We start from the raw sequence: 23,821 nt of genomic DNA, 5'->3' as shown, positions 1-23,821 counted from the left end.
GAACTGTCAGATAACCTCAGGATCACAGGCCTAAGCCATAAATTTGAAATTGTCGCGCCTTTGATCCCTGAATTTGATTACACACATTTTTTTTTTTAAACTTTAGCCGACCTGCAGCAGACCATTTACAACACCAGAACCCCCGGAAAACTAATTAGATAACAGTTGAGTTGCAAACCCCCAAAAACCTTTAGATGTTTTTACACCCGCTGATGTCTAACTGATATGCAGGCAACAGAGACGAGATATTTATTTCCTGTCATATTGTTAAACCGACTACTTTTAACTACATATGTCTGTTTTATTTACTAGATAACACGACACAAACTTACAAACTGGACAGAAGGCAAGTGTGTTTGTGTGTGTTAATTGTCATAAGCCTGACAAAAATAAAAGATATATCGACGGCAATAGTCTAAATTTAGACTAGTCGTAGATTATAGTAATTAACTTAATACATTAAAAACAAATAATGCTTTTTTCAGTGCTGTTTTTTATTTTTTATTTTTTTAAGACTAAAAGTAAATAAAAATCGCATAAAGCTACATCATTTAAAAAGTACAAATTGATCTTATGTTTAAACGGATTTAAAGTTTTCACTAATTAAGGACTGATGTCTATTTATTAAAAACTACTTATTTTAATTATTTTAACATTTAAATCTATTTGATGTAGGTATCACGCCTACAGCGGGGCAGTCTCTAGCGCTGGAGGCGTGGTTTTTTTCCGGAGCATTCCACGAGCCTCATTCTAAGTGTGTCAGCGATGCTGTCAGGATCGCTCAACGGAGATGCCTTGACACTTTGCTGTGATATCTTTTTTTCTTTCGTCTAACTCTCTGTCAGTAATAGTCTAGATTTTTAAAGTTGTAGTTAGTGGTAAAGTACAACATAGATTTGATTTGAAGTATCTTGTCTGATGGATTTTATTTTTGATCCGCGTAATGCCTACCATATTTTTTCTTTTGTTTTTAACTTTTTATAACATTGTGCCAAACACCAAGTTTTCTGGTTTGTATCGCCGCTTTACATTCATTTCTTTTTTAGTTTGAGGTAAGGTACAAATGCTAAATGCTTTCTTTTCTAGCTGGTAACAAAACACCTTTTTAAATTTTTACAAGCTCTCACATCTTTTCACGTGTTGCTTAACGAAAACACATCTGATAGTTTTGACTTGTTTAGTTGTTTTAGATAAATAACCAGTAACCTATTTTTTTTTTCTTTTTTATTTGTTACAACTTTAACAACGTTTTACACTTTTCCAACTACGAAAACAATCATTACATCGTTCCCATTTTGTTTGTGTGTATAACCTTTTTTCTTGAAATGCACTGTGTACTTAAAACCTTAATAAAAACTTCCCTTATACCATTTTCATGATTTCATCCCTTTCCACAGTTTAAAAAAAAAAAAAAAGCACATAGATCCCAACACATTTTCACCCTCCCTCACCGAAATTCCTTCTTAGGGTCGTAAGTTCATATCTAGGTCACCGCGGTGTACAGGGAGGGGAGGGGTGGGGGTTTACAAACAGGTGTCCAGAACAGATGGCTTTTATGACCCTCATCAATCAAATTTTTGACACATGGTGTACTATATCCTCTCTACCGGATGATAAAGCAACATATCTCTGAGATTTATACACAGAGATGGCTTTTGTTTCTCCAGGCTGTGTATATCCAAGAGAACTTGGTGTGAAAAGATTTATCTTGTATTGTTGCCTTCATCTTGGCAAAAACAAACTCAACAAGAATGTCAAGTTTCTGCCTTTACAAGAGAATATTATTGTTAGACAAATACATCCATGCAATAGTAAATTACCAAAGTGTGTATTTCTCATGAATGCGCTTTAATATGAAGGGCAATAATGAGTGATTGCTGAATGATAATCACTGTGATTACTGGCATTTAGAAATATTAGTGCATCTCATAAACACACTGATTTCAATATAGTAAATGCTTTTAATTTCTAAATTAAAATCCATTTTCAGATTTGAAAGGTGTTAAGTTAAAAACATCATGGTGATACACCCGTCCAGATATCATTATGACGAAAAAACGAAAAAACAAGAAAAATAAAAATCGTGAACCCACATGAAGTAGTTTAACATAATATTTTGTTATTATTTATAAGATAAAATGCCCATGAAGCAGTTTTATCGAAATTAGATTTGAGGTCATAGGTTTGTTTCTCCCAAGACGGTAGGTGGAGATTATTATGCAAAGTGTTCTAGTGCATTTATAAGTCTTAGTTCATGTTAATTTCAACATTTACTAATGCATTATTTAAATCAAAAGTTGTGCTTGTTAGCATTAGTTAATGCACTGTGAATTACCATGAACTAACAACGAATAACTGTATTTTCATTAACTAACATTAACAAAGATGAATAAATACAGTAATAAATGTATTATTCATTGTTTGTTCATGTTAATTAATACATTAACTAGCATTAACTAATGGAACCTTATTCTAAAGTGTTACCAAAAAATCGATTTAAAAAATGCATACTTTTAACAGTGGTTTGTTTTGTGATCATGTGATATTGTTCATGTGATGTATGTAATCATGTGACCTTGTTTGAAGATGGCTTCTAGATGAACTGAAGACAATCCCCTGTGCTCTTCTTTTTTTTTTAACACGTTCTGTCATTCTGGATCATTGTGGAATATTTTTAAAGATGCAGTGAGTCTTTTACTAATTTTGGGAATGTTGGGAAACAGATGTGTTTCCTTACTGGTGTCTGATTGGCTGGATTGAGCTGCTGACACACTGTTTTGAAGTTAGGGAAGGATTTGTGTTCAAAGAGGTTATCAATAATAAAAAGCATGACAGGACTGAATTTTCTGAAAACTATACATTGGATTTCAGCATCGAAACAAAAGTACACAGGTTTGTTGATTTGGGAGAATATACAGACATTTTAGTCCATCTGTGTCTCAGGCTCTGTTCGGGGGATAATCGTTTTCGTTCAGCCCATTTGACACCGCTATGAAAATAATTTACTGTAAGTGGTTAAAGTTTATGAAATAAAATAGTGTTTGGAGCACATTGAATTCAGTTAATGCATTTTTTATGGGGTTCATTGGATAGATGCGCTTCTAAGAAACAATAGGGGTCAAGAGTAATTGCTTGCAAGCTACACCAAAATGTGTGTGTGTGTGTGTGTGTGTGTGCAAGAAGCTTATAAAATGTATTGTATGTATTATATTTTGAAGTAGCATTTTAATTTAGTGCAACATTGCTACTTTTTATTATTTCTGTATAGCTTTATTTTTTATTATTTCAGCATTAGTTTAAGTAGTTAAATACTTTGTCTGGTAGGCAATGTTTTTAAGTTTTCATCTAATATTTATATATTTTATACTTTTATTTATTTTATTTTATTTTGGCTTCATGACAATTACATGAATTATTTTGAATAGATTTAGTTTTATTTAACAACAACACTGTTAAACACATTAGTCTGTTATATTATTATTATTAGTAGTAGTAGTAGTAGTATCATTATTATTGTTTAATTCCCAGTCAGTCTCATCATTTGTTTCTAATAAAATTGTTAAAATATTTTTGGGGGGGTTTTCTTAAACAAGCAAATCAGAAAACAGTTTTGTATCGCAGTTTTTAGTATCAATAAACACACTAGTGTCACATTTCTGGATAAATGCATATGGAGATTATATGTAGATAAGATTGCTCATCATAATAAGTCATGCTAAGCTTCATGTGTGGTTATTTTGGGGATGTAATGGGTGTGAAATTACAGCGAGTTCTGGTGCACATGTAGTTTAAAAGCTTGTCTGCTCAATTTTAGGATGAAATTGACACAATGTTTTAAATCTGAGGCCTCAGGAATGTATTGAGAAAGCAGCTGTGGTCAGTTTTGGTGTCATTTCTTCTCAAACACACTGACTGTTCACTTTTAGGATTCCTTTCAGAATGAGACGCATGTTTTTGAGCAGAATGGCTCTGTGTGAATGCGGCTGCGGTTGCATTATTCTGCAGTCACACTGTCACATGAGATCAGGAAGCAGATTTCAGACTCCTTTTATTCGGGTTTTAAGTGAGACACCAACAGTTTCTCTCTGCACGCTACGCTGAGCCCTAAATAAAACCCTGAGAAAGAAAGAGTGACAGTTTGAGCCTTTAAGAGCTTCAGACAAAACGAGAGAACTTGAAGAAGAAAAGAGAAGAGCTGCAAAAACTTGTCAGTGAGTCACACCCTCGTCATTCGTTTCTGTCTGACTCCCTCAGAATGGAGGGGTAAGGGACAGGAATTAGGGGCGTGGCCTGGAGGGGTTCTAGCCACACCCTTTAAATGTGATTGGCCAACAAAGTGCCATCCCAAATCACAGATGAGCACATTACTAAAGCAAAATATAGTTCTTCCAAGCTTTCAATAGAAAATGATTGTTATAATAATAATGTTCATTTATGATGCTTCATTCCATCCTTGAAAGTCTTCTGGCCTCTAGAACCCCGTTCATTGTTCCTGATGGTAAGTCATCTCTCCTCCGTCTATAATGAAGAAGATTATTAAATCTAAACTCAGGCCAGGATCCTTCAGCAGAGCTGCCATATGGAGGATTTACCCATAATCCCCGTGTTAGAGGACTTCAGAAAGAGATGCAGAGAAAGGCTCGATGTCTACATGGCTACATGGTTTATTGTGAAAGTGCTTTAGTGTGCAAATAAAAGGACCTTGTCCTGAGCTTCTTATTATTACATTTCACACAGTCAAGTCTGAAACATGACATGGAAGTAATCTAAATAAAACAACAGAACCGAACTGTGAGCAATCAACACAAATAACAACATTTGAATTCAAAATGACTGATGCAAAATTAAAATGATGTGCAAAATTACTGCCAATGCAACAATTCTCATTTTAATTCATTTTAATTAAAAGTAAAACTGAAATAAAAATATACCAAAAATAAAATAAATAGTTTGTAAACACACTCTTTCATGCATTGTAAGGTCATGTGACACTGACTTTAAAATGTCATTGAATCACGTAACGTAATGATCTTATTATATTTATGTAGCGTATAACAAGCAGGTTTTTGTCTGTAGTTTCACTTTTTGACTGAAAATGTGTGTGTCAGCTGCATTTTTGGACATTTACTGTAGAGTGAATACAGCAGCACACACTGGTCAGTTTTACTCATGTGGTGTAATGTACTCTAGTAATAAACGATCAACATAATCCATCATATTTCAGCTGGGGAAGCAGTTCATTCAATATATATTGATATTTCCTTCAATTCAGTCCCACAGTTACAGTCAGCAGCTCGTCATGTATCGGGCCTTTGGTTTACTGTAGGTGGAAAACAATCCCATTAGACTGAATGCACTTCTTTTACTTGTGATAAAGTAGATAGTCTTTATTTTATTCAGTTAACAACAAAATTTAAAATACAAAAAAAAAAAAATCTTTTAAGCAAGCCTGTCTCTCTAAAAATACCAGAAAGCTGAACCAAACTGAAAAAAGAAAAAAATGGAAAGATGTGTTGCTGATTAAATATTTTTCTGAGAACATGTGGAGTAGCTGTTTTAATTTGTTATTGTTAATTGCAGTATTTTTACAGTCATTAATCTCAGCCCTACATTGCAGACTTGTCAAACTCCTACTGTAATAACAGATCTGAACAACACTAAAGGTGCGAGGTTACGACTGTTTCTTCAACAGCAGGAACTATTTTATCATACTGGTTGGTTTTTCATGAAGTCATTACGTTATATAAAAGTCACTTTAAAGCTTTAAGTCTTGGAAATTCCTTTTTTTTTTTTTATCTGTTCCAAGATGCTCAATGCTATTTAACGTAATACAGATGTTGATCTTGTTTTAGTAGACAAATTTAACTAGTTAGGAGGGGATGTTTTTTTATTTTTATTTTTTTTAAGAAAGTCAGCAGAGCCAAAAGTGACTGTTATTACTCCTGAACACTTTTAAACATTACCGTTCAAAGGTTTTGGAAATTGGCAAGATTTAGTAATGTTTTAAAAAATATATTTTGTGCTCACCAAAGTGATGCGCAGCTGTATTTTCAGCATCATTAGTCTTCAGTGTCACATGATCTTCAGAAATCATTCTAATATGATGATTTACTGCTCCAGAAACATTTCTGATTATGATCAATGCTGAAAACAGTTGTGCTGCACAATATTTTCGAGGAAACGGTGACACATTTTATTTTTCAGTATTCACAGATGAACAGCATTTGTTTGAGATAGAAACCTTTTGTAACATTATAAATATCTTTACTATCACTTTTGATCAATTTAATGTGTCCTGTTGAATAAAATGATAAATATCTTTAAAAAAGCACAAGCTTTTAAACAATAATAAATTAAAGAGAAAAAGGGGATTGCACTCATGGTAACTGAGCTTTTCACCTGATTAAGACTGATAATGTATTTAGGCAGATTCTGTGTTATTAAATAATATTTCTAACATTTAACATAGATTTGATAATTTCCCGGCGTGAACCCTGTGATTTAGGTCGATTTGAAAACATCTGCTTTTACAACAGACACATGAGAGCCGAAGTGAAGAGCTTTTTAAATGAACAGATCACAATGAACACCTCAGTTTAGGTGTTTGGGGTCATTCGGGTCACTCTTCTTGATAAGAGCGGCCCATCAGGAAAGAGAAACTGCATCGTATCCTTTTTGACACTGAGTCTTTTTAAGATCTCATTAATATTTTAACTTGAATTATTGCTCGGATTTGCTGGTTTATCTCCCCAAATCTTCATTGACATCTCTCTCATCTTTTTCTCTAAAACTAGTTCTCCTTTAAAGCTTTTGCTCCACTTTTCTCCACTTTTAATTGCTATTCGCATCATGAGAAAGTCTCTGAAGGAAAACAATGTCTTTCTGAAGAAAACCAGTTGAATTATCCATTATCCATGTCATCATGCTTGATTGTCATATTGGTCATATTGTTGTCATTGCATTTTCCTTTTAATGAAACATCCATTTGACTATTTTTGAATTTTGTCTTATTGATTTTTGGATTGTAATTTTTGCCTGGGAAAGATCACTTTTGAAGATCTCTCTTTGAGTTTTTTGCTGTTGTATCTTCATGAGTTCTCTATGTAAATGACGTCGGTTATAATTGGGTAACCTCAGTGTACTGGCCTAGTTTGTGTTAGTGTGGGTGTTCTTAAATGAATTGGATTTCTGAACACGCTGTTTTCACGCGTTTGCTTCTGAAAATGTTCTGGATGGATAAGATGAGAGCTTTGCCTTGTTAAAGTCGCATCTGACTTCAGTTCCCTGCGAGCTTCCTCATGGTGACCGGTGGGCAGAATAATTATTCTGCCTTATGAGATCCATATGTGAGCTCATTCTAAGGCAATATTGCTTGTATCCTTCACTGAGAAGGCAATCCTAGAACAATTCAATGCAAAAACATATTCAAAATGTCACAATGCACAATGGTGGACAAGTATCCAGAAAAATAAGAAAAGATTTCTTTCAATATTTGTGTTTTGTTGTTGTTCTTGTTAAGTATTTTTTGTTAGCTTCCTGTGCACTTTAGGCAAGAATGTGAGTTTCTTCCTAAACCACAAAAATGACAGTAAAAAGACACGCATAAAGGTCATTGTTTTGCTTATTTTGGTAACCAATAACAATGGGCAGCTCTTCAGCACAGTTAAGCACAAGCATTAACATTTAGAAGTACCAATACATCAGTGCATAATGGAAATTTAATGCATGGGATATTTTAATGTATTTTGCAAATAATACAATTTTATTTTAAAGTCCAATCTGATACAGATGCCATCCCATGTTTTTGCGATGGATGTAAAACAGTCAGAATTGCTAGATAAAAAGTCACAATTACTCTGTTTTACTTTTTTAGTCAGTGGTGAAAACAGGCTTCCATAGTTTATTATTATTATTTTTATTTGTTTGTAATAAAGGAAGGTAATGTAGGTTATTTTCTTGCTCAATCATGATGTTAACATCCCAGAATATTTGGAGAATTTACTTAAACACTAATTTGGAATATCTTAACTATTTTTATTAGGAATAATGAAACCGGGAATACATTGACTTCTTGAGATCTGTTAGTAGTTTGATGGGTTGATATTGTACCATATTGTCCCATTTGGGGAAGGCGCGGCCTAGTGGTTAGTTTGACTCCTAACCCTAGGGTTGTGGGTTCGAGTCTTGGGCCGGCAGTACTCAAGGCTTGTGTGTGTTCACTGCTGTGTGTGTGCATTTTGGATGGGTTAATGCAGAGCACCAATTCTGAGTATGGGTCACCATACTTAGCTGTATGTCACTTTCTCTTCACTTATCTTCATTTTTCAACCAGCTCTCAGATCTCCCGGTTTGTTTGTCAGCTAATTCCAGCAGATTATGCAAAGTGCACTTTTGACAACCTTTCAGAGCTTTTGTCAAAACTACATATCTACTTTGACATTTTTATGCATTGAGTGTTTGCCTACTGTTTTGCAATCAAATTGCCTTTGTGCTGTATAGACAGCCATTGGAAGCTAATATGCTGTTTGTTTGTGGTTTTGCACCAAACACAAGTGTCCCAGCTGTCTGCCTTTCAGCGAACAGGACCTGATTGAGTCACCATATTATTCGATCAGACCCTGACTGGGCTGATCCTGCCCTTCATCCGTCCCAGCATGACTCCCACAACCAAGTCCACATCTCGGTGCTTGATATTCAGTTCTGCTCAGAGCGGAGATGAAGTGTTGATAAACCACAGTTTGACCCAAATCTCAGTTGAAAGGCTTTGTCGTGTCCAATAACTGCTGCCTCCCATTAAAACCAGAACCTACAGAAAACTTCAACCTCTGAAATCAATAATCATGTCGCTCTTTTTTAAAAAAAAATTTCCCTCCGTTGCCGGAGATCAAAGTTCTTGCAGATCTGAAGGAATGAGTTTCAGTTACAAATGATCGGCTTCATATTTTCCATTTTTTACTATTCTTCAAGAGTATTTTTGGCAGTCAGTGGAAACTGTGGGTAGTGCACTAATTTAATTTGTATTCTTTTTTTTCTTCTTTTTATACGTACATATCTTTTAGGCTGTTAATTGAATCTCTTGTCTTCGGCTGAAAGTTTGTTAGCAATTTCACCTTCCTCAGATCTGCGGCTCGTCTGATCGGCATCAATCTACATCCAGCTGTCTTCCATTACTCTCAGATTGTTTCATCCCTACTCATCTGTCATCGCTCTCTCTCTTCACCGCTTTCTGCTTTTCGCTTGGATGGGTGGGATGGCTGTCCAATTTTACGGCTGGCTACTCTTCTCCTGTTTGTGTGTTGCGTCCGGCACTTTCTAAACGCTTCTTCAGATGGGCTTTTGGTGCCTGAGTGGAAATGAGAGACGAGCGGGAGGTGTTTTGTGCCGCCTTTGTTTTTAAGCTTGTTTGTGTGGAACGCTCCAGCACTTGATTGGGATGTAGAGCTGGGTGAGATCAATTTGCATTTGTCACCATTTTTCTGGAAGTGTAATATAACTTAATCATAGAAATAGTCAATGTTTCAATGTTTTGTGGCCCTTGAATGTGCGATTGGTAACTTTCATCTCATTAAATAGTACAACAGTACTGCTGAACAATGTTTTTTGTTTTTTTGCAGTATAAGATCATTCAATAATTTCACTTGAATATGATCATATAAGTCGAAAAATTATTTCAGTAACACTTGTTATTACATTGGAATAAATTAAATGATAGCTGACTGCCAAAAATGCATTAGGTGTCACTTTAAGTCAAACATTTTAGGGCAAACATGTCTGTCTCTCTGTCTGTCTATCTACTGTATCTATCTATCTATCTATATATATATCTATACATATCTATATATATATCTGTCCGTCCGTCCGTCCGTCCGTCTTCATAATTACACACACACACACACACACACACACACACACACACACACACACACACTATTTATTATTTAATTTATTGCATTAAACAGTTACACATATCAAGACATTATACAAATTATCATTCTGTTAGAGAAAAACAAGGGGTAACATCATACCTGTCAAGTATCCCGTTTTGGCCGGGAAAGTCACGTATTTTACCCTTCTTTCCCGCCGTCCTCCCGTATTAGTATTTTCCCGTAAATCTCCCGTATTTAATTTTTTTTTTATTATAACCTGCGTTATTAATAAAATAATAATAATAAAAACATTCCCAATCTGAGCTCTGTCACTAGTCTCGCGATAACTGCCACCTGTAAGTAGCCTTTCGCGAGGGGTGTGTGGACGGATGATGGATGCTACGATAGAGAGTGAAGGCACACCTGCCAAAGAACCAAAACCCTTGTGTAAATACCAGGATAAATGGGACAGCGAATTTACTTTTTTAAAGAACGCAAAGTCTGCAACAAATTTGTACAACAACTCACTAAAAGAGTAAAAGAAAAGTTATGTGAAATAAAAAGAAAAACTGTAAAAGAAAAGCAATATGAAATGAAAAGAATGTGTGGAATGAAAATAAAATGTAAATGTAAAGACAAGCAATGTTATATTAACAGAAAATATTCAAATAAGCCTTTAAATAAATGCTCTTCATATATACCCTTTTGTGTTTTCATTTGGGCTATAACACCTGTCTTAAAATGTAAGGGATACTGGAGCTTTGTTGGGGTGGTGGGACTGCTTGCGGTGGGCGCCGGAAAATTTCCCTTATTTTCAAATTCAAAACTTGACAGGTATGGGTAACATCTTGATTCAAAATGCTAAGAATCGAATGAATCGCGATTTCTATAGCGATTCAATGCTTTCAAAATGTATCCACATTAAATTACTACACCCGCACGAATTAATGGAGACCTTGAAGAGTGTTCCTGGATCGTGCCTCTTATCTGTACTTCACGCGCTCCACTGTTTACCGCCTGATGAGACTGTCACAGGATTGCGCTCGCGCTCCGTTCGTCTCTGACGCAGCTGACGTGTGATCTATACTCTATAGGACTCGTGGCCAGTAAGTAGTTTTACTTTTCTGTAGTTTGTCAATGGCTCTCTGCATCTTACCGACGGAGTTACCGGGGCCGTCGACAGCTGTATTTATTGCATGGACGGAGCAGGAATGTAAGTGTCTAAATCATACGCACGCGTCCATTGAATGATAAATGTTTTTAAACAATGCGGATGAACCGAATATACGAAGGAAACTTTTAAAATTAACCACAGCATTAACAACGACCTTGAAATAAGAGCGCGATATTTATCTGATAATATGCATGAAAGTAGCGTTTGTTTCATTAGCAAAAAGACATCTGGCGCGTTTTCTCTCAGAATCATTCGCTGATGGAGAGCAAAAGTTAAATAGAGATGGAGACGTTTTCACACTGAAAGAGAAGCGATCTCGCTCTCATAAACGTGCCAGGCTATATCTGCAGCTAAACTGAATAAGAATGAACTGATGAAACAAAAAAAAAAAAAAAACAACCCCACAAACAATTTATGAATGATGCAGTGCTAATTGACATTTATTACAGTACAGAAACTATAAAGTATATTTTCTACCTTATTCTGTGCAGAAAATGTAAATAATTGCTAATTAAATGTAGCCTAGTATATAAAACAATCATAAAATTGCCATTAGGAAAAAAATATTGATTACAAATGATTGATTATTGTCCAGCAGTGTATTTGATTTATTACAGCTAATTAAAAGTAATTAAAAAGAAGATAATTCCTTGTAAAAAAAATAAAATAATAATTATTATTATTATTATTATTAATTATTTTTATTATTATTATATAGGCTACATACATAAAATGATTGTATTTGACATTTCTGTCACTTCTGAAATGATGGCTACGTCCCTGGTGTGACAAAATGTTAGCTTATACATAATACTCTTTAAGCTCTTTTTTAAAAACTTGGCTTACATATGCCATGTCGCATCATTAAACTAGCATTTAACAATGGACAAAAAAAAAAAAATGTTTGTTTTTCCTTTTTTCTAACCTATGGTTCTCTAACCATAAATGCTACTGTAATTTGCTCCCTGACTAAGCATTTAAAGAATTTAGTAGAAGCATTTAAATAATCCCATGAATGCACTTAAAGAATGCAGAATCGAATCGAATTTAATTGTGAATCGAATCAAATTGATTCGTTCTAAATTTGCAAAAATCGTTCTTGAATCGAATCGAAAACCTATGAATCGTAATCGAATCGAATCGAATCGCTGCCTTGCCAAAGATTCACAGCCCTAGATACATATGTGGACTAGGGATATGCCAGTATCTAATTTTCCTGTTGCGGTTAATTGATCATGCTTTTATCACGGTATACAGTATTATCATGGTATTGAAATTTTGTTTTAAAAAAGTGTAATACATTATAATAGGTTAAATAACTTTTTTCTTATAACAAAAATAACAAAACATTTAAAACAAAGCAATACAGAAAAATATATAAAAGTTAAATGTTTTACACATTAAAGTGCAAAAGAACTATACAAACCAAAGCAAGTACGAAAGAACATTTCATATACAATGGTAAATTAAAAAAGAAATAAAAAAGTCATGAAGAAAAATAATCACAAAAATAAAACGCAATTTAAGAACTTGAAAATTATTTAAAAATTGACTTAAAATGAATTTAAGACAGTTTAAAAATAGAAAAAGATTTTTCCATAAAATACAGTGCAATACATAAAATATAGTGTAATCAGTTCGGACATCGCATAGTGCTTATTCAATAAATGCACAGCTAAACAATGAGCAATAGCTACATTTGCTATAGAAGTTATTAATCTTTGTTAAAAATGCAAGTCTTAGTTCATGTTAGCTCATTAAATAACAGTTGCAACTTTCAATTTTAACAATGTGTTATTAAATATTGGAATAGTGAGATTTGGAATTGGAATTGGAGAGTGAATGTGCTTTCATTCAGCGCGTCTCTCACGTGTTCCTCCATCTGCTTCTCATGCGCGCTTGTTCACATCAGAGCGCATGCTCTCTTTCTAGCAGCATACAGCGGTGTTGTGCATTTTAAGCAGCTGATGGGAATAATATTCTTAAAATGCATTCCAAATTCTAAATAATTTGTAATGTATATTTATTCACGGTATTTAGAAGTGCCCACGATAACAATATCATGCATATTAGTCACCGCAATATATCGCATTACAGAATACCGGCACAAATCTCATGTGGACATACACTAATGTTTATTTAGTAATATTAGAATGATTTCTGAAGATCATGTGACACTGAAGAATGGAGGAATGATTCTGAAAATACAGCTGTGCATCACATAAATAAATTGTATATAATCACACAGAAAAACAGATTAAATTGTAATAATATTTCATAATTTTACTGTATATTCGATCAGATAAATGCAGCCTTGGTGAGCAGAAGACTTATTTAGAAAATAAATAATTACACCGACCCCGAAGACTGAATGGAACTTGTGAATGGACATGTATACTGAATATTGTAAAAAGGCTGGGGAAAAAACTAAATTGTTTGTGTTCCTCGGTCATTAGTGTTTTCCTGGGGTAGTCGGCATAATGGAGATCTTAAATTACCTATCAGCATCCAAACTAGAGCGAACTGCGACTCTCTCACACACTGACCTTCTAATTCCTTCAGTGTTTCTGAGCTGGATAACCATGTGTAAGTCACGTTCCCCTGCAGCGCTGAATGAAGCCATTGTCACGGCCCCGTCCCCCCTCTCTGACCCCGTCGGCCCTCATGAGGGGTCCACACACACCTGTCAAACCCCGTCGGCCCCAACATCAGTCCATACATTCAACAGAACCCCCTGGAGGTTATTGGAAACACACACACAAACTGGAGAGACTTCCACATCAGGAGCAGATTGGAGGGAAGGTCACTGGAAACACGATCAGGCAATTCACTTCTGCCCTTCAGGGCGTTTTTTTATTTTTGACATTCCTTTTCTGTGCATTTGTATTATTCAGTCAAAGACTTTTTGATGAGTGTTTTTAAGAGACTCTCTGCCGGAGATGTTCTTTCATCACAACAAGAGCTGGAGAGAAGGGAGAAATCATACGCTCTTGGGATTTGAGGATTCAGGGTCTTTGTCCTTCAGTGCCACACTTATAGTTTCCATTCTCAGCCATTTGTCGGAGAAAACACAACCGTCCTTGTGTGCATTAGTGGCTACGAGTTAGGTTTGACATGCTGAAGGAGACGGGGACTGATAAAGATGAAGAAAGCAAATGGGCTTTGAAAAGTGTGTACATCATTTACTACAAACATTAGTTTTTGTTTGTTTATTCGTTCAGTCGTGACTCACTCATTCACACACAGACGATGAACATTATTAATATTATTAATCATTAATAATTATTATATTATGCAGTCACACTTGTAGCAATATTTGTTAGTTCTGTTTAGCTGTGTCCAAATTCAGGGTCTGCATCTTCCTTAGGATCCTTCCTACCCGGTTGAAGGAGGAGGGGTCCTCCGACGACCGCAAAAACCAGAAGTCGGTGTTTGTGAATTTGGAAAGCCTACCCTTCTTTCAGTTCCCTCCCTTACCCATTGCTCATATCCTGTCGCCTAGCAACCGTGACAGCACCAAGCAAGACGCGGGTGAAGAGCTCATCGTTCTCTCCCCGGAGTTTTATAAACACTTCTGTCTGCTCTTTCGTCCTTAGAAGCGTTAAAAACAGCTTCAATCACCAACAAATTAGCTGTGTGTAAGGGGTTAAATTGGTGCAGATTCTAAGCAAATTGAATAAATGCATTTCGAAGATATTATTTAAATAAAATCAAATGCATATGCAAAAACTAATAATTAATAATAAATTATGCTAATTTTATGTCCAGTTTAATTTATTTTTGACTGTTTATGCATGTTTAAACTGTGTAAACATATAGAAATTGTATTTGCAATTAAAAAAAAAAAAGTTACATTTATGTTGAAAAGGAATGGCCTTTGCTCAACTAAACATGCCTTCCAGCTGTTTTAACAAACTTAACAGTGTTTATCTGCTGATGCATAGAGAGAGAGAAGCTGACAATACTAGGAACACCTTGAGCTATTCCCACCGCATTAATCCAGAAAAACTGGAAAATGAGAGCTTTCGAATGAAAGGGCCGTGTGTCCCTTTTTGACTTTTACTAATAAGCTGTCATCTACTCCAGGCACTTTAAGAGCTGACTGGAGATTATTACTGCGAACACGAAACATCCTCAGAAGAAACGTTAAACACTTGCGTGAGTCTGGGCTACACATAATTCACAAAACAATGATGCGGATGCTTTCTGAAGGCTTTGGCACACCGACAACACGCTTTTCAGTAAACAGATTCTCCATAGACACGCAGACCTGAAACGCCTGTCTGTGCAATAAATGCATACATGAATACATTTACAATTAGAAAACGTGCTTTCATTGAAGTTGTAGCAGAGACAGAGTATGAATCTGCCCTCTGTATTCTCTTCAGCTGCAAGAAATCCCATGTGAAAAAGAAAAGCATTTATTTGGGTTGAATATGCACTTGTAGTGTTAATACAGCTTTTACATTCATACAAGTGTATTTTTTTTTAAATGTATTTGCAGAAAATACAATATTAATGAAATAAAAGACCACTTTTTCCTCACACTCGTTGTTTTAGCTGAAACTGTTGTACTTGGTGATTCATAAAATGCAAGTCATTGGCTACCATTACTTTGAGAGTCAAAAAAGCAACAAGAATGACTGTTCATGAACTGATCATTACTCTGGGCCATTTTCCTGAGACTCTGGATTAAAGGTAATGTTGTAAAAAATAAAAAAGTAAGTTTCTTGCACAGATTGATTGGTTCGCTTTGTAAAACATTAATATATTGTCCGGTGTCATGGCTATTAATTACATATTCCTTTCTTTTTTTTTTGACTCTTAAAGTGACAGCAGCTATTGACTTGCATGTTATGAATCACCAAGGACCTTGGTTTCAGCTAAAAACTTTTTTTCACTGTTCTACTGAAGAAAAAGTAATCTGCATCTCGGAGAGCCTGACAGTGAGTAAATTAACAGCAAATTTAAATTTTTGGATGAACTTTCCCTTTAAATCACTTAAGTGGTCTTTGATTTTATTAATTTTGAATTATCTACAAATATAATTTTAAGATTTTAAGCACACAACAAGTGCACATTCAATACAATTAAGCACACAAGGACAGGACTGTGTAGAAAATGTAAAATCACTATTTTATTTGTCTTTCTGTAAGGATTTTTCCCAGGATAGCAGTTCTGGATGAGATGTAGTTTTAGTTAAAACTAGAGTTGTTCCGATTCCGATACTAGTATCGGAAATATCTCCGATACCACAACAAATTCTGGCATCGGCATCGGCGAGTACATGAACCCATATACCGATCCGATACCATTTTCTTAAAAAAGACCTAGTTATGACCGCAAGCTTTGCCTAACCGCTGCACGGTTCTTCTTCGCTGCTCAAAATGCATTGAAAACACAGGAAGTTGTGCTGTGTTGCCACAAGCAACCCCTGTTTAGAGCAGCGAAGAAGAAATGAAAACGCGTTAGCAGCCCTTATCTATATATGACTGGATCACTCATCACATTCTAAACTGCCAAAAGACAGTGAAGCCGCTACTATATTATAGATCAGTGGTTAGCAGTATGTCTCTGTAGTACCGGTAGTTACAGACTCTCGAGTATATTCAGTACCGGCAACTGCATTCAGTCGCTTCCGTGTAAGTCAAAACGCAGGGCTCCAGACAGTAGCCGAATATATACTAGTGTCTGTGAATATTAAACTGCAAAATACTATTTAAATATTACTCCCGCAAAATCTACATCTCTGTGGGTTTCTGGCACAGATGCGCGAGAGCTCGCTGTTTTGTAGTCTCTGCTGTGTGTCATGAGGACACGAACGCATAAACCGTCACTTCATGAGAATTTACCGTTTCATTTGAGAATACTGTCATATCATAAACACAGACACTCAAAGATCTTCATGGCAGCCCATTAAAATAAATGTTTGGTTTACATGAGTAAATTGACAATATATAAAGCTACTGTTGTAGCCTACAGTAATAATAATACGTCTCTATAATAATAATAATTATGCCTAGATGGTTGCTTGTTTTTTACTTGTTTTTTACTTGTTAGAGATTATCTGATTAATAGATCTTTTTTTATATTCCTAGACTTATTTGTTGCAGTTTTTTTATACAGTTATATTGTAAAACTTAAATACCTTTTTTAGTTTGCGGTGTTAGATTTTTGGCTGCATTTGAAGTTCTTTTTTGCATAAGAAAATAAATAATACTGTCAAATTCATGTTAGATAATAAAAATACTGTAATAAATACAGTAGTTCACCATGTATTTGTTCATGTTTTATTGAGGGATCTGTCTGAAGCACACCATAAAAAAATTCTAGCAATTTACACAGGGCTAGTAGTATATACAGCTGTATATACAGATATACACCCAGGTATCGGATCAGTACTCGGTATCGGCCGATACCCTGAGCCCAGGTATCGGAATCGGTATCGGGAAGAGAAAAAGGGTATCGGAACATCTCTAGTTAAAACCATCAGATTTTCTGTCAGAATGGTGACAATGTGATGGATGGAGCTGAAGTTTGGTATGAAAAACGTCCTGTATTCGTCATTAATTCGTCCGTCTGCAGAGGTTTCGCTGCGGATCGACCCGTGAGTCATGCGGTCAGTCTTCCTCTAATGTGAAGATGTGAGCCGGTCTCTTGGCACACAAGGTTCAGTTTCGTGACACTGTAGCTAGATAGTAATTAACCTCTTCTAGATCGGCCATCTTAGCTCTGTTGTGTGTTAATTTGTTCTGACCTGTTCCTCCATTATATATCTGCTGCTTGGCAACTTAGATTTTAGCTCAACTCTGCAGTCTCTCAAGTGCTCAAGTTCAGTGAAAACAAGAAGGAAACAAAAACTTCAGTCAGCTGATAAGGAGTTATTAGTGTAAAAGTCAAAAGTTTGGAGTGTGACATTCCCATTTGGATGGATACTGATCTTTAGCCATCTTGGCTGGATTTTGGTTATGCTAAACTGGACAGACTCAATTTTCTCAAGCGAGGTTTTGGCTCAGCTGTGCGGTAAATGGACTCGCATCTGCCTTATTGAACCTTTGCCTCTCTCATCTGGAGTTTACAGTGATGCCACAGTCGTGACCTGTTGGACCGGACATGGATGGAGTCCAGTCATGATAATGGATTTTACTTTACAATGCCGAATGTCATTGATTTTGGAAAAGCATGGTTTAAATTTTGTAGCATTTCTCAAATTTCATTTGGGAAATATAGACAAAGTGACATGACATTCAGCCAAGTATGGTGACCCATACTTAGAATTCATGCTCTGCTTTTAACCCATCCATAGTGCACACACACACTGTGAACACACACCCAGACCAGTGGGCAGCCAACTGCCCAGGGAGCAGTTGGGGGTTCTGTACCTTGTTGTGGTATTGAAGGTGGAGAGAGAACTGTACATGCACTCCCCCCACCCACAATTCCTGCCGACTGCCGATTCGAACTCACAACCCTTTGATTGCAAGTCCAACTCTCTAACCATTAGGCCACGACTTCCCCTATACAGTATATAAAATATATAAACATCATCAACTTCAACAACATTCATCATCAAATAAACACAGAAACTCAAAGGTCTTCAGTACAACCCGCCAAAATAAAAGCTCAGTTTAATTGAGAAATTATCACACAAATATATTACTATGGTAATATAGTGGAATGTACTTCTCAAAGTAATAATAACCATAATACAGTTTATCTCAATTGTGTAAGTTTTATAATTTCAATTAATTAGACAATTAAATTTAACCATTAAATATTTGAATGATTTGAATGAAGAACAGTGAATTTGGTAAAAAATAAAACAAATTTCACAGGGTTCACATTTTTGCTAAGCTTTTAAAAAGTTATTAAATTGTAGGATTTTCATAATTTCAATTGATTAGACAAAATGTGACCATGAAAACAGAATATAGAAATAAATAAATAAGTAAAACTATTAAATTTTGTACATTTTAAAACTTTGATTAGCATTCTATTTGATTAATAAAACGTCAATTTGAGAATTTGAACAGAATCCAGATCCGTTTAAACAGAGACATGGAATTTGGGAAAAAAATCAAACTGATTTCATGCGGTGGTCAGAATGAGCCCTGACCCAACGATCTCAAAACATGTCGACTTGCGCCCTGAACACGGCCCTTCGCCCTCGATTAGTAAACACAGCCTGAGCACGAGTGCACAAACACACACTTCATTACATAATTGATGACTGGTTGTGTGAAACAGAGCTGCAGTTCTGGAGCTGTGCTAAAATATGGCATTTATTTAACAGCTATGTGAAACAAATTGTTAATTTTATTGCAGGTTGTGTTAGGAACTAGAACTTGTAGTGCAAGAATAGAAATTAATGAAATTGTATGGAAGCCAATTTCAGGGAAAGAGAGAGAAAAAAGTAACTGTGACTTTTTTTTCCTTTTTTTTCCTTTGAGGCAAAACAAGGCTTTCATAAAAGTATTTAAGTTACATTTTAGTGATCATTTCTTCAAATATTGATACATTTTATGTTGTAACCCTTGTGGAAATGTTGCATACTGTTTAACTTTCGTAATATACATAGTTAGTGTGAAGTGAATTTAATGTTTTTGCAACTTAATTCTATGTTAATTGCAATTAGTTTTATAAGTGTTATAGTTTAGAACGCTATTAAATGCAATAAGCTGAACTTTAGAGTATTTTTGACCCACTTAAATATGACTCAAGTACATTTTTAGAAGTTATTTCATATTTACTTCTGCTGTCTATTGAAATATGGTGTTTAATATGGTGTAAATATACTTTAATATCATTCATATTCTTAATTTATAATTACACATTTGTAACAACGAAGTTGCAGTGTATTAAATTTCAATTAAATTAACTTTGCCCATAATTTCAAAACACTCTACAAAAATAAGTACTTTAATATACTTTTAATATACTTTTAATTAAAACTTTTAATGTGACATTATTACCAAGGTGTTCATGAAAGCTTATCTCTCACTTAAGTTACTTGCAGTAAGTGGTCTTTTATTGCATTAATATTATATTTAACTAAATTATTATATAATGTGTACTTCAAGATTTGAAGTACACATTAACTTCAGTTAAGCACACTTCTGTGTTACACATTCACTCAAAATTTAGTTATGACCTCATTCACCATACAGCATTGCCAGACAGTAACTCGTTCGTTTTGGTCTTTTCTGTTCTGTCAATGTTTGTCTGAGCTGTGAGTTTAATGGTTAAAGATCTAAGCAGCAGCTCAAAGTTCCCGGTTTCAGGTTGGTGTAAATTGGTCTTTTGTAAAAAGTTTAAAATAGTATACTTGTGAGTTTATGCTTCAGATTTTTTTGAAACTAAGTTGCTTCACTTTTTAGCTTACAACAGTATACTTTTAAATGTACCATTTTAGGACTAAATTTGTTAATTTATTTAATTTAGAGATGCATACTTGTAGGTGTACTATTGCAACACTTTTTGGGATTAAATTGGACCACTTTGTAGTTTAAAATAGTTTGCTTGCAAGTGTATGATTTAAGCACTTATTACGAATAAATTGGTTCACTTTTCAGTTTACTACTTGTAAGTGCACTCTTTCAGCACTTATTAGGACTACATTTTTTACTTTTAAGTTGTTAATGTACTATCTCAAAAGTTTAGTTCCCTCTTTAGTTAACAGTAGTATACTTGGAAGTGTACTATTTCAATATGTATCAGGAAAAATTTGTTTCACTTTTTAGTTTACAATAGTATACTTGTGAGTGTACCATTTTGAAACAAAGTTGGTACTCTTTTTAATTTACAATACTATAAATGCAGCAGGTGCATTTAAACTTATAAAGACTAAATTAGGCCACTTTTGTAGTTTGCAGATGTATTTTTGTAAGTGTACCATTTAGGTACTGAACTGAAAAAATTTGACAAAAGTATGCTTCAAAGTGTACTCAATTGTGCGTATTGAACCCGTGCATACATAGCTTTTATACTGGAGTCGACGATTGTTTAATTTAACTTAATGTACTTATAGTTTATTAGTTTTGCACATAAGTATACTGCTAAGCTTCTTCTTAGGTATTTTTTAAACCATTAAATGTACTTTACACTTATTTTATGTGTGTTAAATAACATAATTTCTCTAAGTTTGGTTTGTCCAGGGAAGTGGCATAGGTTTCAGTCCAGAGATCAAGAAGTTAATTAATGTCAGCAATCTCCTGGAAGTTTCAGATGTTTTACACCTGCAGCGCTCGCACATGGCTCTCATTTACACCTGCTTCAGAGAGAGAGAGAGACAGGAAGAGAGAGAGACAGGCAACAGGAAGTGGTCTGGTCGTCATTGTTTAGCTGCTGTTTGTGGTTTGAGTAATTGAGAGAGTTTAATTGAGCCACAGCATCTGTCTCTCAGACCTCAGAGCACCTCCATCAGCTCTCCATGGAGTTTCCACAGCGATGGCTTTTATTTCAATTCAATTAGCCTAGATCTTTTAAACAAGGATCGGATCACCTTAACGAGATTAACACTGGTCTCTTTCCTCTCACACACACGCACAGGAGAGACACTTCACAAATCAGATCAGCAATGTCTTAATTATTTCTCCCAGACAGCAGAGAGATTCAGCTGAGAGCACTAAACAGACAAATTATTGTTTGCTTGAATCTCCTGTTTAAAGGGTTTGTCTGTCTATAAAAATAAAGAAGTGAGATGAGATGTTCATCAGGACTATCAGAGCTTCAGTGACAGATGAAGCTTGTTTGGCTGCATCTCCTCAATCACTCTTCATAATAAAGAGATTATATTTGCATGGCAAATCAACCTGAGAGAGACTGACTGTGTGTTTGGCAGGTGCTCTGTGTGTGTGTGTGTGTGTGTGTGGTGATAAACCTCAAACCATCTAATTCATTTGAAACGACATGGAAAAATGCCTTCCCTGCCTAATTTGTCTTTACCGCATTGGTTATCATGAGTTTAACTAACAGCGTTTCTTTGCTAGGGTTTTGCACACGTAGTTTTTTTTTTTTCTTTTTTGACGGGTCACTTGTAAAAAAAAAAAGTTAGCTTAATTGTAGTGAATGTGCACTTGTAGTGTTATTCTAATCTTAAAAGTATATTTAAAAAAAAAATACTTGCAGATGGTATAATATGTATTAAATAAAAGGCTACTTAAGTGACTTAAAGAGAAAAACTTTTATGAATGTTTTAAATACACTTAAGTACACTTTTAAAAAGTGACTTTAATGTCAAAATAACCTTTTACTTTAAATTACATCTTAAATCATTGTTTTGATCATCTTTTGTCACGTTTTGATGAAGTAAACTTATTTTGATGTGTTAACTAACATACTGAAGCACATGTAACGCACTTGATTTTTAATAATGTTAATTGATATATGTTGATATGTTTATATTTTGAAAAGTAATATATTGCACCATCATTACAAATAAATAATTACAAATCTATGTAATGTCATACGAGTTACAACTATAATGATATTAAAGTATTTGTTAATATATTTTATAGTTTCCCATAGATAGATTTGAACCATACTTCAAATACATAAATTATTAAATTGCATGTAAAAATGTACTTAAGTCTACAGTTAAGAAGACTTTAAACACTTTAAACTTCAGCTAATTGCATTTTATATCAATTTAACTTATAATGCATTTCAATTCAATTGCAGTAAACATGCAATTAAGTGTCTGAAAACATTAAGTTCAGTTCACACTTAAGTATGCTCTTAAAGTCTATTACTTCTTTTTAAAAGTACATTAAAGTACACTTTCTCAAGTTGTGTCTAAGGTCAGTAAGTCAGTCAGTGCACAGCTATATATATATATATATATATATATATATATATATATATATATATATATATATATATATATATATATTTCTCTGCACATTGAACAAGAAATAGTCGTTTTGACACAGAAACAAATATGCAGGCTTTACGCAACTTTCGAAATGTCATATTTGATGTTTTGAAATGCATGGCAGAAGTGTTGACTCTGGAAAGCGGTGAGCTGTTTGCTTTACCTTGGAAATGTTAGCATTGTAAAGATCACTGGCCCATTCATTTCTGAATCGTTAAGTGCGTTCACCTTCAGAGACTCCAACTTCAAAACATAAGGGAAACTTTCTGTGTCATTAACTATTCGCACTAAAATGGTGAATAGAGACTGAGAGTTGAATGTGAGGAGTTTAATGGTGTTGTTCTTAACTTGAACCAAACTCTGTTAAGTGACTTTGCACTCTGAACCTTATCGCTCACTGTTTAGCATAGAGTGGAAATACAGTAACACGGCTCTGTCTGATTGTTAACATGTCTTGTAAAATAATATTAGCCCGCAGTACACACAGGTTTAATGAGCTGTCAGCATCAGCTGGAACGAGGCAGGAACGAGCTCCGTTAGTTTGTGGGACGGAGGTTGAGAATGCCACTCTGGGTGCACTTTAATTGGGTTGATTTTACTCAAGCATTTCAGCGAAGAGAAAAGCTTTCTCAAAGCTTTTAAAGGGATGGTTTGCCTAAAAATGAAAACCTTACCTTACCCATAAGTCGCTCGAAACATCTATTTTGTTCACGGGAAGAAAATTAGGAAAGTTCAGCAGTATTTTGGAGCCGTTCTTTTTCAGTGAAAGTTGATGGTTATTTAAAAAAGTTAAATAGGGCTGATGATTTGGAAAAAAATTGTGAACGTCCCAGGTTTGCTCTGGTTCTTTGTATGGTTCTTGTAACATAATTTACAACTACAACTGTTATTATTAGTATTATTATTAGT

At 34.8% G+C, this 23,821-nt stretch overlaps 1 protein-coding gene across 6 annotated transcripts in view; it reads left to right on the top strand.

Annotated features, from left to right (window-relative positions):
• Positions 1–23,821, top strand: part of LOC127961351 (adhesion G protein-coupled receptor L3) — a 140,945-nt gene that overhangs the window by 20,544 nt on the left and 96,580 nt on the right. The window contains exon 1 of one of the 6 annotated variants that reach the window (XM_052560435.1): positions 10,952–10,972. The exons of 4 other annotated variants lie outside the window; for them this stretch is intronic. The gene's annotated coding sequence lies outside the window, so the exon portion shown is untranslated. Of the gene's footprint in view, positions 1–10,951; positions 10,973–20,190; positions 20,322–23,821 lie in introns of those variants that run through there. One more of the 6 variants, XM_052560433.1, reaches the window with a different exon arrangement.

This window comes from Carassius gibelio, chromosome B7 (genome assembly GCF_023724105.1).
Source record: "Carassius gibelio isolate Cgi1373 ecotype wild population from Czech Republic chromosome B7, carGib1.2-hapl.c, whole genome shotgun sequence".
NCBI lineage: Eukaryota > Metazoa > Chordata > Actinopteri > Cypriniformes > Cyprinidae > Carassius > Carassius gibelio.
The sequence above is the reverse complement of the archived record's forward strand: the minus strand, read 5'-3'. Positions and strand labels throughout refer to the sequence as shown.